Source organism: Phyllobates terribilis, unplaced genomic scaffold, assembly GCF_046119375.1.
Source record: "Phyllobates terribilis strain yellow unplaced genomic scaffold, ASM4611937v1 Scaffold_4__5_contigs__length_816908805, whole genome shotgun sequence".
Taxonomy (NCBI): Eukaryota; Metazoa; Chordata; class Amphibia; order Anura; family Dendrobatidae; genus Phyllobates; species Phyllobates terribilis.
This window is the reverse complement of record NW_027362764.1, coordinates 189,809,406-189,826,871: the sequence shown is the minus strand read 5'-3', so window position 1 is coordinate 189,826,871 and position 17,466 is coordinate 189,809,406. Positions and strand designations below refer to the sequence as shown.

Here is a 17,466-nt window from a genome sequence, read left to right as displayed (position 1 = left end):
CGGAGGTGGCACATACTCAATTGAGATCTTGGGAGCTGGGATCGTAATCTGTGCATGCGCCGATGGAGGCGGCCCACACCACTGACTGAAATGTATAGTATACATAGGAAGTTGCCAATTAGGTGTGTGGTTGGGGTTATTCACAGTATTGCGACATCTACATCAGAGAAAACAGGGATTCTATCAAATCTGCACCAAGCAGCCCAGTAAGTTACACATACCTGGAATGTAGGTCTCTACTCCTACGTCAAGCTGCTCTTAGATTCCATAGCAGCAACATACTGACAGATTCCATTTAAGGTTTTAATGTACAGTCACGGTAAAGTAAAACCAAAACACATATTAATACATCGTTTTGATCCTGCATACTTTTTTACTAACTGAGAAAAGGTTTTAGAATACAACTTGTTGAAATATCATGTTCAACTGTAAAAAAAAAAAAGAGACGATAAACCTGAAGTTCTTTGTATGATTCAGTTGCATATTGGTAAGGCAATGTGGAGCTATCCAAGCAGCTTACAAATGCAACTAACTATTTCATCTAAACATATAGGCACATACCCCCGACGTGAAGCTGCTCCACAGCATTCATGTAGTAATATGTATCATGCTCTCTCTGAGCATCTTGCAAAAAATCCATCTACAGTAGTTCACTTTTATGGATTTCTTTATTGCAGTTGACATGGGTTTGCCCTGGGGACTAACTTGCTGTTCCATAAAGATCCTTAAATAGGCACTTCTGATGAAACATTTAATCCCAGCACTAGTATCAAATTGCCGCTTCTGCCCGTGATGGTAATGGAAAAAAAAATCGGTTTGACAATTAATTAATTATATTTATGTCTATGTTTGACTGTTTATTCTGCGTTCCCAAGCAGTTTAGTTGCAGGTTGTGCATTTCGTGCATTTCTCATTTATTTCTCCATTTAGAAACGTTTAAAGAGATTTGGTTTCTTCGGGAGCTCATGATCAAACATGCACTAAGCTTTCCCAGATCTCTTCACAGTCCTCATACTTTATTATACAAACTCCGGAGGAGAAAACATTCTGCTGTGGAGAATGGAGGCGTCTGACGCATGGCAGGCCTTGGGGTCCAAAACAGGATTAGTCAGATCTGATTATCTGCAGTGAGCTCACAGATCAAGGGAAGGTGTAACGTGGAGGGGTTTCAGGCAGTGCGTGAATGATTGAGACATATTAAATATTAGGTATTTTCTAATGATCCTATTCATGTTAATAGTAAAGACTATTTATGGCATTAACAATCTAAAATAATTACCATGTTTTATAGATGAAATACACAGTACACTATGAAGTATATACTAGTATACCCTGGGTATGACTACATGCTAAGAATAGAAGGAGAAGCATTATTATATCAGCAATCAATAGCACTTGTCATTAGTCACAGAAACATCATCATCGGAGGTGTGCGGATCGCTTCATGCATCCCCGCTCCACCGTCCAGGTCAGTGCTCTCTGGCCGTGGATAGGAGCTGCTCAAATTCCCTGAGCTTCTGGGTTCCCTGGTGTGGCGTTTGATTCATTGGCCTGACAAGACATCATCTGTGCAGCACGTGGGTGATGTCTTGCCAGCCCAGTTAATTAGCCTGGAATTCTGGAGGAAAAGCAAAGTCGCACAGCACTGACCTGGACCCAAGTCATCCACTCATCACCAATTATCATCAAATTTAAAATGTTGCATTCATCCGTTAGTCAGAGAATATGGACTAAAGTATGAATATTTCTAATCTATATTATTTCTGGTATTTATTTCTAAGATAAATGACCAAAAAACTCTGCAGAAGGTTTATAGGGAACCTGTCATCTGGTTCATGCTGCCCAAACCACGGACAACATAATTCAGACCCTGGCTGCACAATTGCAGACAAATGTGTCATTAGTTTAAAGATCTGTCTGGGAACAATATGAAGAGACAAGACTAGTCTTTTGCGGCCTGGCTGGCTTCTCCACGCATTGCTCTAGTAGAATGACAGGTCTCTCACATTTGTGTCCATCATGAAAAGCGGAGAAGCAGAGGGGTGAGAAGGCGGCCATAAGCGGTGCCAAACTAGTCTGGTCTCTCCCCAGGGTTGTGGAGTCGGAGTCGTGGAGTCGGTGTCCATTTTGGTGGAGTCGGAGTTGGGATAAAATGGACCGACTCCTAAAATATATAATACATTGGGTTCAGTAGTACAAAGCAGTATGTGTTGTAAATGTTTCCATAAGAATTTGGGAAAGTTATGAAATGTCCTATAAATGTCTGTTCTGTTCCTGATCTAAGGATCTCGGCTTTTAGTTGAGATGAATAAGTGCTGCACTTTACGTACATGCTCAGTAGTGAGGCCGGGCTGTGGAGTCGGAGTCGGGAGTCAGGGAAATTGAGGAGTCAGAGTCGGAGATTTGGCTTACCGACTCCACAGCCCTATCTCTCCCTATAGTTCATGGCCAAATCTGCAAACTATGTTTTCTTTCAAACACCGGAACATGTCAGGAAATAATATTCCTGGCTGCAGTCATGAGTCAGGCTCTGATTTATGGTGCCTGTATTTTGGGCACCATGAATCAATTGACAGGTTCCCAATAATAATCCACATATCTTGAAAATGTTTTACTACTAACTAATTAATAGCACATATAATGATTTCCATTTGTTGTGCAACCAAATAGTACAATACCACTAAAAAGGACATACCATAAATATCTGATAGGTGCTTGTCCCACCTCTAGACCATCATATACAGACAGAAAATGCATGGTGGCCATTCCTTCAATGGGTTTTCCACTACATAAAAAAAAAAAAAAATATGCATGTGACGCGCCCCCTGGGCCATGTTCACGGGATACCCGGAGCCGGATCTAGATAGGGGTAGTAGTCCTTGTGGCGGTGACCCGGTCCGTGCCCAGGGTGGTCAAACTAAGTGTGTGGCAGTCTTTGTAGATGTTGTTTAAGTGTCGACTACGCCACCCGTTGATTGCGGCTAGGAGGCCGCCGCTGCAGAGCAGACCGCTGAGGCCGGTGGTAGGATTGTGCAGCAAGGATGGTATAACCCCCAACGGGAGGGGTATGGCCTCAGGGCAGCAGATGTGGAAGTTGGTGGTTGTGATGGTGCAGCAAGGAAGCTCAGAGACAGGTGATGCAGTTTCAGGGTTTTTACTCACAGGTGTTGCTCCGGTCACTCCGGCCTTGAGTGACCACCCGAGCCGTGCTGCGTCCACCAGGTGTGGGACTCGGCCAACTCCCAGGCAGTCCAGAGCGTGGTCCTGAGCTCCCTTCTCTCTCTCTCTCTGCCGGCCGTTCCCACCAGGGATCCACCTTTGTCCGGCTCCCTCGGGCCTCTTGGTGGTAAAACCTTCTCTGGCTTTCCTGACCCTATTCGTGGTGTGCCTTCCTGGTGGATGTGGTGAGGGTCGTGGCAAAACTTAACCACGACCTCCGGTTCCTGGCTAAGGATCATTAGCCTCTGCCAGTTAGGGTTCCGGTACCCGTTTCTGCCAACCCTTCACCCTTTTGGTTTACTTCTGGGATCTCAGGGTTGCCTCTTGTCTTGTGTCTCCGGGCCTTTCTTCCTCCTTCTCTCCTCTACAGGCCTGGCCCTGGAGCTGGGCCCAGCCGGAGCCACAGCTCCCTGTCAGCCCTCCTGGCTGAGCTCCTCTGCTCCTCCTCAGACTGACTGACCCTGTCCTAAGATGGTGCCCACCATATATACTCCCTCTATGTGTGAGCCCAGGTGACTAGCACCCAATGGGCTCCTACCTCTATGCCCAGAGTCCCTCCCCTATCTGCCCCTACACTACTGGGATGTTCCTCCCCCCCTCCCACTCCAGCCAGGGACAGACGCTGTCGTACCTGCACATCTAACTGGTGGGAGTACCGTAGTTCTGTCCCCCGGAAATGGGATGAGTGTAGTGCATGCAGCTGTCTGAGCTCAGTCCCACACTCCATCCTTACCCGGGAGTGGAATACCACACCTCTGGAGTGAGGTGCAATACCCCTGTAGCAGCCGAGTCCTCGGGGTGCTACACATGGAACTCAAAAGTAATAAAATAAATAAAACTCCCCCTACTGACCTACCAACAATCATTGCCTTCTATATATAAATTTTTTTTAAAGTTTGGAAGACCCCTGCAATTATAGTCTCTGAGAGTCATAAGTGACCACCCATTTAATGATTCTCTGCCTGGGAGACAAGTCTGATATACTCTCGCAGCAATATTGAGCCTCCTGGCCATGTCTTCATACTTCTATGACTTTCAGCAACATTATAACTAACCAGTTGTTTGCATTGAGAATCTAGTGTATAGCAGGAGCTAGTATTTTAGCCACTAATCGCTTCTTCTCCATGTGCACATACTGTAAATGTGTTTTGCTATGTAGCACATGAACAAGGTCATCTCAGAGCAGAGGCTTCCTCTGTGATCAGTCATCCTTACATGACAGCTCAAATGAATGACCACTGGATGCCAGAACCATTTCATAATAACAATGTTATGCATCACACCGAAGACCATTTGTTCCATTGACACCGCTGTGTTACTGGAGGCCATTTTAATTTCTCATCACGACAAAGAAATTGCCAGAGTTTAAGAGTGTTATCAGTTAAAGTTTGTCAGGTAAGATACAGCATAAAAAAAAAGAAATAAGAGAGTTTATAAAGAATGCAAAGGAAAATTAGCAATAAAAAAATCTATAAAAAAAATAAAATAATCTAAAGAAATCATTTTCAATTTTAAGCCTGCATAATAAATAAGCATACAATATAAAGAGCTTTGTGCAATAAACAATAATTGAATAAACTGATTGTAATAATCAGAGTTTACAGAGATTTTTTATAGATAGAATTATTTTATTTGTTGCTATCCAACATAATTTTCAATCTTTATTTTTCATTTATGCGATATAAAACTGTTCCTCACTGAAGCCCTGCATAATTTATATGAACATAGGACCCAATTCATTAGGACTAGCCAGTTTTGGGAGTAGAAAAAAAAATAATATCATTAAAGCATCTGACCTGGACCATTTTATTTTTTTTACTATGAGCCTAAGAACTAATAAGCAGGTAGTTGTTAACTACCTGCCTGTTCTACCCAGCGCCGGCTCAGAGAGGTCACGGGCAAATCCTGCAGGCAATGCTGCTGCTTCAAGTCAACAAAGCAGCTCTATCTCTGCTCTGACGGGGCGTGACTGCCGGATGCATGCAGATTGACAGTCAACTCCCCGCAGTTAGGCAGCGGAGAGCTGGTGATCAATCAGCATGACGTTGGCATCGAAAGAGACAGAGCTGCTCTGCTGATGTGACGTTAGAAGATGCCACATCTACCTGACTGTTAGTTCTTAGGCCTATAATAAAAAAAATAAAATAGTCCTGGATAACCCCTTAACGACACGCATTAAAACGGGGGCCACTAAAAGGCCTTAATCTCTCAATGCCGTTTTAAAATAGCGATTCGGAATAAGTGTATGGCGCCCACCAGAGTTGGAAAATCTCCAGGTTTTCAGCTACCTGGGGTAACTGAGACCCTGAAGAACACGATCGGGCCTGTTTTTTTACGGTCCCTGATCACAGTTATTCAATGACCTGTGCGGTGTCAGCCGATATCTGCAAGCCAGCACCCGGCAACATCAGCTACCAAGTTCATTGGTTCCTGATGTTTGATCACTGTGATAGACCGTATCACAGTGATCAAAACCCCTAATGTTTTCAAAATATGGCAACACTTGGGTAGTAATTCTCTCTCCTTCCCTTGTAGTTGTTCTGGGAGAGAAGAGAGATACACTACATCCTGTCAGTGAAAGAAGAATCAAATCTCAAGATCAATTTCAATAAATCCTTCCTCAATCTCCTAATCAGTCACCTGTTAATCCTTCCGTGTCATGCCCCTAATCAGATTACATTTTTTTTGCCGTTAGCTAGGGTTATAGGGTTTAGGGTTTTTTCAAAAGTTACAATGTTTACAGCGGAGCAGGTCATCTGACAATTAATTCCAGTACTTGATCACTCACATACCAAACTATTATTCAGACAAATTCTCGTCCACATGCCCACATCGGTATACTCCAGAATGTGGACCCTACAAATGTTCTTGAAAATCCAGGTCATCCGACAATGAATTCCAGGACTTGATCGCTCACATACACATTTTTGACCATTTATCTTAGTTTGACTGTTTTTACGACTATGTCTTGCTATACAAAATTTTTCTTTCCATTTAAATTTCTTATACCGTATTTTCCGGAGTATAAGACGACCCCCAACTTTTCCAGTTAAAATATAGAGTTTGGGATATACTCTTGTGGCGCCCCTGAGGGTTCGGTCGCCACAAGGGGGGATACTGCAGCCTGTCAGCAGGTGTAGTGTCTCCTCACCCAGGTAAGGAAGGTGCACTGGTCAGGACCCTGAACCTACATTCAACACTACACACTCCTGACCTATGGGAGGCAAGTATGCACCATAGCGCTGCCTCAGCAGGATCACAAGTGGGGGAACCATGTAGTGGGTGAAGGGTAGAACACAGTTTTAGTTGACACACATAATTTGCTATATAATAGCCAGCCATCTTGAGCACAAGGTTCTTGGCTCCTGTTCTTGATTCTTAGTTCTTTGATTGTGGTCTTTACAGCTGGCAGCAGCCTTGTGTAGGAGCCTGCAGTGTGCTGAAGATGCACGGTCCTCGTGCTCTGACCTTGACACGAGGAGCGGGAAGGAGTTAACTGTGTCTCTACCCTGGTCAAGTTCCCTTGCTTAAGAAGGTCGGGAGCTATAGTGAAACAGCTCCATAAGCAAAAGGATCCCAGGGAGCACGGACGGAGCGGCGTACGCCACCTGTACTCTCCAGTCTGGCCTGGCTCCTGCTGCAAGAGGGGTACAGGCCCCCGATATCAGACTTTGCCACTTCACGTCTCTGTCAGAGAAGCCCGGTAGGCTACAGTGGATCCCGTCGGGTGACGGGCGGAACGGAATTGCCGCCTTACCCTATATCTGTGCATAGTCCAGAGGGAGACCCAGCCTTTCCACGTACATGGACAGGAGAGGTCAAAAGGGACAATTTAGGAACACTCAGAGGGTTCTGATCGAAGTGCCTGAATATCCTGGGTGCGCTGAGCCCTCGTCTCTGGTGGCCGCAGAGCGCCGTGAGGAGCAGGGAGAAGCCTTGCCACTGCTTACCAAACCGTGAGTAAAGACCTGGAAGACTATCCCTAAGGCCTCCGGACTCTTTATTTCCACGCTGCACCGCACAGCACCTGAGTGACCCAGGACCACTCTCCTCATCCTCCGGTCACATCTGCCCTGAGGCCCTGCTCCGCCTGTGGGGAGTTATAACACCTCAAGCTGCCATAACATCCAGCCTCAGAGGACCGCTAGCGGCGCTGGTGGCGCATCACCAGAAACCACAGGTGGCGTAGTCGATAAATACCACTCAACCCTGAAAGCCCTTACATCCTTTTTAATGTGACGGCCATGGGCACGGGACGGGTCCAGGCCACGGCTGCATCCCCTCAACATCTGACCCGGCTCCGAGTACCCCATCTTCCCAGGGCAGGGCTGCGAGCGTCACACTCTCCGTATAAGACTACCCCTCTTCTAACGCACAAACGGTAAAAAAAAAAAAATCAGATTTGATTTCAATATGGTAATTTTAAAGTGATGAACCTTACCGGCGATTGGCTGGTTGTTGTATACAAATCCTTTTTGGATTGGTCAGCTCTCCCTGCCTGCCCAGCCTCCCTGTCTCCAAGACTATCAGAGCGGTAGCGCATCCATCTGGCCCGCCCTTGTGTCCTATTACTGGTACCTCCTTCTCTGCCTCTCTGATCTCGCTCCTGAGGACTGCAGTGACGAGGTGAGGGGGCGCATCACCGGGTAGGTGTAAGTGAAGCAAGCTGCAGGCGTCCGGGATGCTCGGGGTATGGAAAAAAGGGAAAGAGCGGTGCTGTGCCCAGAAAAACAAGCCTCTTTCACTCGTCTGGCGCGCCCTTGTATTACCTCATTCTCTGCCTCTCAGATCTCGCACATGCGCGCCTGAACCACTTCACTGCAGTCCTCAGGGAGGGCTTATAAATTATCATAATTATATGCCCTATAAGACGACTCCTGACTTTTGAGAAGATTTTCAGGGGTTAAAAAGTCGTCTTATACGGTATCTATAATATAACCGGCCAAGCGTCCCTCTGTCTGAAGCCTCTACAGACTGCGCATGCGCGACGCGCAGTCTGGCTCCAGACAGAAGAACGCATGGAGCCGTTACAGGTAAGAGGAGTGTATGGCGCCGGAGATCGCGGTATGCGTAAACACTGAACGCATACCGCGATCTCCGGCGCCATACTTACATACTTACCTGACAGGGAGTAGCGTTGCCGCGGCGCCTCTCTTCTGGCCGGAGACCGGGGGCAGAGTGAAGGCGTCGGAATCGGCGCATGCGCAAAGCGCTATCGGGCGCCATTTTACTGAAGACACATTTGCAGTGTGTCTTCAGCAAAATAGCGCCGGACAGCGCGGTGCTCCGGCGCCGCACTCCTCCCCCGGCCTCCGGCAGAACAGGACACAGCAGCGCTGGAGCACAGGGAAGAAAGGATTGAGGGATGAGGGGGCCACGCATATCAGGATTGGGGGATGAGGGGTACCATACATACCAGGATTGGGGGATGAGGGGCACCATGCATACCAGGATAGGGGATGGGGGGTGCCGTGCATACGAGGATTGGGGATGAGGGGTGCCATCCATGAATACTAGGATTGAGGGGTGAGGGGTACAATGCTTACCAGGATTGAGGGGTACCATGCATACCAGGATTGAGGGGTGAGGGGTACCATGCATACCAGGATTGGAGATGAGGGGTACCATGCATACCAGGATAGGGATCTGGGGGGCCATGCATACCAGGATTCGGATGAGGGGCCATGCATACAAGGATAGGGATGAGGGGTACCATGCATACCAGGATGAGGGAGCCATGCATACTAGGATGAGAGGCGCCATGCATGCCAGGATTGGGGATGAGGGGTGCCATGCATGCCAGGATTGGGGATGAGGGGTGCCATGCATACCAGGATTGGGGATGAGGGGTGCCATGCATACCAGGATTGGGGATGAGGGGAGCCATGCATACCAGGATTGGGGGTGAGGGGTGCCATGCATACCAGGATTGGGGGTGAGGGGTGCCATGCATACAGGATTGGGGGTGAGGGGTGCCATGCATACCAGGATAGGGATAAGGCGTGCCATGCATACCAGGATAGGGATGAGGGGTGCCGTGCATACCAGGATTAGTGGTGAGAGGTGCCATGCATACCAGGATTAGGGGTGAGGGGTGCCATGCGTACCAGGATTGAGGGTGAGGGGTGCCATGCGTACCAGGATCGAGGGTGAGGAGTGCCATGCGTACCAGGATCGAGGGTGAGGAGTGCCATGCGTACCAGGATTTGGGGTGAGGGGTGCCATGCGCACCAGGATTGGGGGTGAGGGGTGCCATGCATACCAGGATAGGTATAAGGGCAGCACATAACAGGATGGGGGAGCAGGATTGGGGAACACAAATACCAGGATGGGGGCAGTACAAATATCAGGATGGGGGCAGCACAAATACCAGCATGGGAGACCATATACCAAAAAAATGCTCGCCACCCGGGCGTAGAACGGGCTCAATAGCTAGTATTATTTATATTGGTGAACACTTTATTGGAGGAGCTCCAATAAGGAGGCTGCTCCGTATTTATACACTATATCTGGGCTTTCCTGCATGGTTCTTGCCGAGCCTCCTGTACCAGACAGTACTTTTAGAATTCTGCTGGGGATTGGCTGTTTTGTGCACATAGCGGTTCCTACCTTGCGTATGATGTACCACGTCGCTTGGCGCATTCGTCCCTTATATAGGGGATTAATGGGGTTAAAAAGACCTTGTACGACCAGTTTCTGAAAGATAAAGCTGCCATTCTAGCCATGCTGGTGTTTTTTTATCTTTGGAACAAACTCAGGTTTGCCACATTGTTGGCTACATATTCCTCCATTTTTTGAACATTTTGCCCTTCACTCCAGGTTATTTTCCTGCTACAATATATGCAATTGCGGGACAACTGTTTTGTTAGCAAGACCAAATTGTATAATAAGAAAATGTGTTTTTTGGGGCATGACTCCTTCTGTGAGTAATAATTGCTGGAAGGATTTTCTTATTTGATAGCTCAAAGTCTCTGTAAGCTTTAAGTGGGTCCTGGAATTCCGTCAATTTTACCCTAAAGATCAAATGTTGCACCATCTATAGACACAGCCGTATTTCAAGACTTCACATTGGTGCCATATTGGATGTGTTTCTGAACACTGAAAAACTAGTGCAATAACATTTAAGGTGTGTTCCCCAGAACGTACAAAAAAGATTCATAAAAGAGACAGTGAAAAAAATGCAAATTGTAAATTTTCAAACTTGTGTTGCATCAACTGCATAAACAATGGTGGTATCAAACTACTCACTACCTTCCTAGATAAATATATTACAGGGTATAATTTACAAAAAATACATTTATGGGGGATTTCTGTTGCTCTTGAACCACACGGGCTCTGCAAATATGACAATCTATTACAAATAGAGCCAACTTTGTGTTCCAAAATTCAAATAATGCTCCTTCCCTTCCCAGTCCTGCAGTTTCTCCAAACAGAACTTTCTAACTATATGTGGGGTATTGCCGTGCTCATAACAATAAGTGGGAAAAAAACAGTGGGGTCCACTTTTTGGTGTTACCTCTTGCAAAAGTGGTAACACCATTGAATATTGAGAACCAAAATGAATGAAATTTGTGCCAGTTGAAATCAATAGCTGGAGGGCCTGACTTTGTGAACTGATTTTGCTGATGTTAGTCATGGTAGAATAATGCCTCATTCAAGTTTTGCTATGTTTCCCAGAGGATCTTAGTTCCACTCCTGATTGACACCATTTATCAATGAATGCATCATCAATTTTAATTCACAGTATATACTTTGTGAGTTTTGCAAGCCACACTATATATACTTAGTTCCAGAGTATTTATTTAGCCATTATAACAATATATAAAAATATATTTACAAATTTTCACCAAAAATTGCGATATTTTCACAAATAAACACAAAACATATAGACCTAAATTTACCACAAACAAAGTACAATGTGTCACGAAAAATGAATCTCAGTAACACTGGGATAAGTTGAAGCGTTCAAGTGTTATTGCCACATAAAGTGACATTAGTCAAATTTAAAAAATTTGGCCAGGTCGTTAAGGTCAAAATTAGCTTGGTCACTAAGAAGTTAAGAGGCACACAGCACTTTTGCTGATGAATTTGTCGGGCAGGTGTAGCCACACCCTGTTTCCTCCCCAATTAAGTTCATTTTGGCAACTATTTCAGGTGTTTTGTGCCAGTTTTCTGCCGTAAACAGTTTGATGTATCAGCTGCCATAGTGCACTAAAACTGGTTTACCAAAGCTTTGACTGTATTGTATTTGAAGGTCACATTATTTCATAAAATATGTTCAGTATTGTTCACATGTTTAGAATACTTCTTTCAGGGGACAATACAATTTTTTTTCTAGATTTTTATTCTTTTCAGATCTTGGTACGGTCATAAAAGTGGAGAAGTGGAAAATGTCAGTCAATATACCTGGGAAGATCCTGAAGTAAGCCAGGCAGGCAAAGGTTTGGGCAATGGCTTAATTGGGAAAAAGAAAAAAAAAAGGGACTAAGATAAAACACAGAGAGGAATAAAGCAATTAAATCAACAATAGTAGTTCAATCACGGACCAATCAATAGAGGAGAAAAATATGTTATCTTAAAGGAAATCTGTCAGTAGGATCAACCCTCCTAGGCCGCCTATTTGGGCATGCAGGTCAAAGAAAGTAGAATACAAGTTTATATGTGATCAGATGTCTTATTCCAAAGAAATCCATGATTTTTCTTACATGTAAATGAGCTGTTCAGGACACTGATCTGCATGAGAATCTGCCTCCAGGGTTTATATTAATTAAATTAATATTAAATTATATCAATTAAAAGGTGTTCCCAGTGTGATGTGTAATAGCCGTTCTCCTGATATTACTGCAGAGCTGTGTGTGATTATAAGAGACAAATCTGCAGGTTCCTCTCAGCTTCAGCTTCCATCTCAAAGGCAGACAGGGCAGCAATACAGCAGAGCTGTGAGAGCTGCAGCAAATGTGTTTGTAAGGAGATAAATTTAATAAATTCTACTGTTCTGTGTTAGTTACATATCTCTCAAACTGGTAACACCTTTTGTGGCACCCCAGGGGTCTGGTCTCCACAGTAATAGCAATGTTATGTCTGAGAGCAGGTGGGAGGTCTCTTGGTCAGGAATCCTATTCATGCCACACCTCCTGCCCGGTCCTGGGAGGGGAAGGACTTCCCCTATATAAAACTGGGGCTGAGGCAGGGTTAGAGAGAAGAAGAGGAGCAGCTTAGGAAAGAAAGATCAGGAGCTCAGTGGGAGCAGTGCTAAAAGGAATCAGGGGCTGGCAGCTGAAGAGCTCGCCCTGATTGAAGAGTTACCACCGGACCCGGAGTCCGAGGCTGTGGGGATTAACCCTGACCCAGCAGCAGAAACCGACCGGCAGGGGATTTCAGGTCCTCTGGCCAAGAAACCCGAAGGCACGGTCACACGCGTGGGACCAGCACCGCCGTCGTGGAGCGGAAGCCACTAGAAGGCCCCGAGTCACAAGCCATACGGCTGAGCACCACACGGTACACTCAGGGACGTGGGCTACCTTTACCCGCCTCTAGCAAGGAAGCCAGAAGAGTACAATTAGTTGGGGAGGCCTACAACTCCGCCTGGCCAAGGGGAATCCCATCTGCTCAAGGACTGACCAGGCCCCGACCGCTAGCCAGTACTCCGGGAGGGTCTATCTTTGTCACCAGTAAAGACCCTGAACTACACCGCATCGTCTCTGAGTGGTTCCTGCTACCCCCATCATCCACGTCGGCTGCCCTGAGGCCATACCCCTCCCGTTGGGGGTTACACCATCCACGCTGCACCATCCTTCCACCGGCCTCAGCGGTCTGCCCTGCAGTGGCAGCTCCATAGCTGCATTCAACGGGTGGCGTAGTCGTCCTACATCTACTGCTAATATACCGCCACTTAGTCTGACTCCCTGGGCACGGACCGGGTCATCGCCACGAGACTACTACCCCTATCCGATCCGGCTCCGGGTAGGCTCCCGCGTGCGCAACGCTGCGCGACTGAGGCCCAGGGGCGCGTCAGCTTTTGGCGTAGTCGGCAGGATACCGTGCCCGCAACCACCGGGTATTGCGTGCCTGAAAAAAGAGACTTTCAAACTTACCTGTGGCGAAGATTCCCGCCATCCGGCGCCATCTTCAGCCTTCTTCCCGCCATCGGTGAAGATTCCCGCCATCCGGCGCCATTTTCAGCCTTCTTCCCGCCTTCCGTGGAGTTTTCCCGCCGTTGGACGCCATCTTGAAGACGCCGCGCTGGAAGAAGAGGGGCGTGGACTCCAAAAGCGCGCGAGAACTGAAGCCCCGCCTCACGTCCAGACGTCGCGTAAGGTCCTGGAAGGAGCCCAGCAGACGCTGACGTCACAGGAGCGCGACGGAAGGTCCTCAACCCTGACGATCCACTGCGGAGCCGCGGCCTACGGAAGAGGATCATCGCAAGGTAGGCCACGGTCCACTAGGGGGGAGGAAGATGTCGGATACGGAGGAGAGCTTCACTGCCTCAACCCCCGCCAGCGCCAGCGCTGCTGCAGTCATGCCTTTTACCATGCCCTATATCCCGGGAGCAGCCTGGCTACCCCAATACTCAGGGGAGTCACATACCCTGAATGACTTTAGAGAAAAGCTGGATAGCCTCTTCCAGGTGTACCCCCTCACAGAAGAGCAAAAAGTGAGCATCCTGGTGGCCCAACTAACCGGGGCAGCCCAAATGGAGGTAAAGTCCTGGCCCCCTGGGAGGAGGACTGTCGCGGGGATACTAACCCGGCTGAGGGACACCTTTGATACACGCACCTCAGCCGAGATTAAGCTTAAATTCGATGGGTGCAAGCAGCGAGCACATGAGAGTATAAGGGACTATGCACTAAACCTACAAGAGGCCCTGAGAGCCATTAAGCAGACCGACCCCGACAGCGTGGGAAACGAGGACAGGCTGTTGACCGAACAATTTATAGAGGGACTATATTGCAATGTCCACCGAACCCAGTTGCGGGCCATAGCCTTACAGGATCCTCATCTGGACTTTGCACAGTTCAAGGACAGAGCCATCCGGGTGCTCCGAGAACCGGCACCGGGTGGCGTTGTGACCCACAGGCGCCCAGCTATCACTTACCACCAGGAGGCGGCGCCCTTGTCGGCAGGGCCTGTGGGGGCTGATGCGCAGGCTTTGAACAATGACCCGGCTCCAGACCTGCACCATCAGGTCCAAGAGCTAGCTAAAAGCGTTGCTGCGCTAACCCAAACTGTGCAGTCTTTACAGGTTTCCACTCCAGGGAAGATCCAGCTGGCATCCGGACCGGAGGACATCCCGTGGCGTCGACCAAGGAGGACCCCACCGGCCAGAGGAAGACCCAGCGACCGATACAACGAGGACGGACAACCCATCTGCCGCCGCTGCAATCAACCCGGACATATGGCAAGGTACTGTCCTTTAAACTGGCACAACCTGGGGTAGAGGGCCAACCCCCAGGAAAAAGATCACCAGGCCCATCGAGCTGGCGCGACAAATATGTGGGAGGACGTCCAGTCTTGCCTGTGGTACTGGATGGCATTCCTATGAGTGCCCTACTGGACACCGGGTCACAGGTCACCACCATCCCGTACGTGCTCTTCAAGCAGTACTGGAATGACTCGAATATAACCCGCTACCCTGACGACGACTTGAGTATCATTGCCAGCAATGGTCAACCCGTGCCGCAGATCGGATTTAAAGAGATGACCATTAAAATCGGTAGAGTCGAACTGGCAGCACAGGGACTGATCATTGTGGACATTGACAAGCGCGAGAGTCACCCAAAGATAACTCTAGGAACTAATGTGATTGAAAATTGTCTTGCAGAGGTGATTTTCATTTTACAGCAGGTTGCCAAGAACGCCAGCTCCGGCCAGCAGCGAGTGCTCCAGAAAGAGATCCGGGCACTGATGCGACAGCAACAAGTGGAACTCTCCGGCGGTGAGATTGGTAGCGTAAGAATGTGTGACCCTTTCCCTATTGCCATACCCCCGAAAAGTGAAATGATGATTTGGTGCCGGGCAGCTATTGGTCTGAGAGGTAGAGATTACCAGGCCATGGTAGAGCCAGTCTACTCAGACAGTAGGCCCACCATTTTGACAGCCCGGGGGATAGTTGATGTACGCCATGGGAGGGTACCCGTTCGCATAATAAATATTGGGAAAAGGGAAGTATACCTGCCCCGGTATGCTACGCTAGCCAAATTATATACTATCAACCAAAATTCTATACAGTCTGTGGAACCCTTGCCTCCATCTCATCCGGAGGAAGGTAACGGCTCTGAGAAAATAATGGAGGATTGGTGTCAGCAACTACATTTGGGTACTGACTCCACTCCCTCCCACCAGAAACAGGGAGTCTACCGGGTGGTTCAAGAGTACGAGAGAGTGTTTAGTAAACACCCGTTAGACTTCGGGCGAGTCAAGGGGGTAGAACACCACATCCCCACGGGAGACCATCCTCCCATAAAAGAGAGGTATCGGCCCGTACCCCCTGCACACTACCAACACGCCAAGGGGATGCTTAGAGACATGAAGGAGGCTGGGGTAATCAGGGATAGCTGTAGCCCCTGGGCAGCTCCACTAGTCTTGGTCAAAAAGAAAGACAACACCATGAGAATGTGTGTAGATTACCGGAAAATTAACCGTATCACACACAAAGATGCGTACCCCTTACCAAGAATAGAGGAGTCTTTGGCTGCTTTAAAATCTGCTAACTTCTTCTCCACCTTGGATCTCACTAGCGGGTACTGGCAGGTTCCTGTAGCAGAGGCGGATCGGGAGAAGACCGCATTCACCACTCCGATGGGACTTAGCGAGTTTACCTGCATGCCGTTTGGACTCTGCAACGCACCAGGAACCTTCCAGCGATTGATGGAGTGCTGTCTGGGACACCGGAACTTTGAGACGGTCCTGTTATACCTGGACGATGTCATCGTCTACTCCAAGACCTACGAGGACCACCTGAAGCACCTGGCGGAAGTGTTTGAAGCTCTGGCAAGTTACGGCCTAAAGGTGAAACCTTCCAAGTGTCACCTCCTGAAGCCAAAAGTGCAGTACCTGGGACACGTGGTGAGTGCTGACGGAGTGGCTCCTGACCCTGATAAGATCACCGCAATTAAGGAATGGCCAAGCCCCTCCAGCGTAAAGGAAGTGAGGCAGTTCCTCGGGTTGGTAGGCTACTACCGAAGGTTCATTCCCGGTTTCACCAAAAAGGCAGCTCCTATGCAGGACCTCCTGATAGGCCAGTCCAGGAAGGCCAAGAACCAGAAGCCGCCCTTCAGATGGGAGAAGTTGGAAGAAGAGTCCTTCCGCCAGCTGAAGATGGCCCTCACGGGGGATGAAATCCTGGTGTACCGTGATTATAGCCAGCCCTTTATCCTCTACACCGACGCCAGTAACATCGGGCTAGGAGCCGTACTATCCCAGATCCAGCAGGGGAAAGAACGGGTAATTGCTTACGCCAGCCGAAAACTGCGACCCACCGAAAGAAACCCTGAGAATTACAGCTCATTTAAGCTAGAGTTCCTGGCAGTGGTGTGGGCAGTCACCGAACGCTTTAAGCACTACCTCGCTTCTTCCCGGTTCACCGTGTACACGGATAACAACCCGTTGACACACCTGGACACTGCAAGACTCGGTGCCCTAGAGCAGAGATGGATGGCCCGCTTGTCCAACTATGAGTTTACAATCAAATACCGGGCAGGACGCTCCAATACCAACGCAGACGCCCTGTCCAGGATGCCAAACCTACCGGACGTAGGGGAAGATTCAGAGGAACTGGAAGAAGTTGAGCTCCCCGCGTTCCACCGTCATGGGACTATCCAGTATTCCCACCGTGTAAGAAGTAAGCAAACCGCTACGTTCAACCCCTTACCTCATTACAACTGGGTGGAGACGCAAGACAGTGACCCTGCCGTCCGTCTGGTAAAGGAGATGCTGACTCGGCCAGATGCACGCCTTGACCCAGACGCTCCGGAGGAAGCCAAGCAACTGTGGGCTGAGAAGAGTCGACTGTTCCTTTACAAGGGAAAGTTGTGCCGCAGAATGGTTAACTCCCGGACGCATGAACTAATCTGGCAAGTAGTGGTGCCAAGAAGAGACGCAGCTATGGTGATGGAGGCATACCACGACGGAGCTGGGCATTTCGGATGGAAGAAGCTGGAGTTCCTGCTGCGCGGGCGGTTCCATTGGGTAGGCATGAGAGGAACCATCGAGAGGTGGTGCAGAGACTGTGGCCCATGCAACTTAAGA

General features: G+C 48.4%; 1 protein-coding gene across 11 annotated transcripts in view; it reads right to left on the bottom strand.

Annotated features, from left to right (window-relative positions):
* RARB (retinoic acid receptor beta) overlaps window positions 1-17,466 on the bottom strand; it is an 832,092-nt gene that overhangs the window by 586,714 nt on the left and 227,912 nt on the right. The window contains exon 6 of one of the 11 annotated variants that reach the window (XM_073677991.1): window positions 11,626-11,673. The exons of 9 other annotated variants lie outside the window; for them this stretch is intronic. The gene's annotated coding sequence lies outside the window, so the exon portion shown is untranslated. Of the gene's footprint in view, window positions 1-2,695; window positions 2,718-11,625; window positions 11,674-17,466 lie in introns of those variants that run through there. One more of the 11 variants, XM_073677997.1, reaches the window with a different exon arrangement.